This window comes from Etheostoma cragini, chromosome 1 (genome assembly GCF_013103735.1).
Source record: "Etheostoma cragini isolate CJK2018 chromosome 1, CSU_Ecrag_1.0, whole genome shotgun sequence".
In the NCBI taxonomy this organism is placed as follows: domain Eukaryota; kingdom Metazoa; phylum Chordata; class Actinopteri; order Perciformes; family Percidae; genus Etheostoma; species Etheostoma cragini.
In genome coordinates, this window is record NC_048407.1 from 34,083,101 (window position 1) to 34,084,389 (window position 1,289).

Consider the following 1,289-nt stretch of genomic DNA (forward strand, 5'->3'; position numbering starts at 1 on the left):
GGGGGGGCTGTGCAGCAGCGGGCTGCAGGACAGACTGCTGAGGACCATGGCCGCCATCAGCTCGTCCATCTCCACCTCCCCCGGGCTGCGAGTACTGCATCATGGGAGAAAACACACGGGAGTACTCAGACTACTGCAGTACTAGTACACACTGGTGCAATTCTCTCTTACAGTTAAAGTACTAGAACCACACTGTTACTGTGCTATGTACAGTAAGAGTACACAGACCATGTACTCACACCAGACTGTTACATACTCTGTTATGTCTATGTGTGAGTGTGTGTCTCTGAGTGTGTGTCTGTGTGTGAGAGTGTGTCTCTGAGTGTGTGTGTGTGTCTGTGTGTGTGTCTCTGTGTGTGAGAGTGTGTCTCTGAGTGTGTGTGTGTGTGTCTGTGTGTGTGTGTGTATGTGTGTCTCTGAGACTGTCTGTGTGTGTTTGTGTGTGTCTCTGAGTGTGACTGTCTGTGTGTCTCTCTGTGTGTGTGTGTGTGTGTGTGTGTGTGTTAATACGGACATATTGGCCAGCGTTAGTCTGACCTTCTGGGGACGTCGATGCAGGAGGAGACAGATCTGTTGCTGGACGGGGACACGGAGGACGGACCAGATGAAGACCAGACAGAAACGTTGCTGGGCAGATCCCACGCGCCTGCAGACTCACTTCCTGCCCCCCCGCAATGAAAAAAACCCTGACAGAGACAGGAAACAACAGAGACATCACGTATATTCATCGCTTTCTCTGAAACATGACGCTAGGGGTTTTCTCTCCCCCAGACTCCATGTAAATAATCACTACTTTTAGCGTGTATAGAGCAGCATATCTCCACCAGACTCCATGTAAATAATCACTACTTTTAGCATGTATAGAGCAGCATATCTCCACCAGACTCCATGTAACTAATCATTGCTTTAAGCATGTATAGAGCAGCATATCTCCACCAGACTCCATGTAAATAATCACTACTTTTAGCATGTATAGAGCAGCATATCTCCACCAGACTCCATGTAAATAATCATTGCTTTAAGCATGTATAGAGCAGCATATCTCCACCAGACTCCATGTAAATAATCACTATTTTTAGCATGTATAGAGCAGCATATCTCCACCAGACTCCATGTAAATAATCACTATTTTTAGCATGTATAGAGCAGCATATCTCCACCAGACTCCATGTACTGTTACATTGCACTTAGTTTCTAGTTTAATGGGGACCAATATCAATCAAATTCAGTCACTTAGACATTAAAACTATATGGGAGTTATTAACCGTGAATGTTTCCTGCTCTCACCT

General features: G+C 45.7%; 1 long non-coding RNA gene across 1 annotated transcript; it reads left to right on the forward strand.

The window, feature by feature from the left end:
* LOC117945821 lies at window positions 1-699 on the forward strand. Its single transcript, XR_004656904.1, has 2 exons — window positions 1-91; window positions 526-699. It is a non-coding gene; the product is annotated as an uncharacterized LOC117945821 (long non-coding RNA).
* The last annotated feature ends 590 nt before the right edge of the window (window positions 700-1,289 follow it).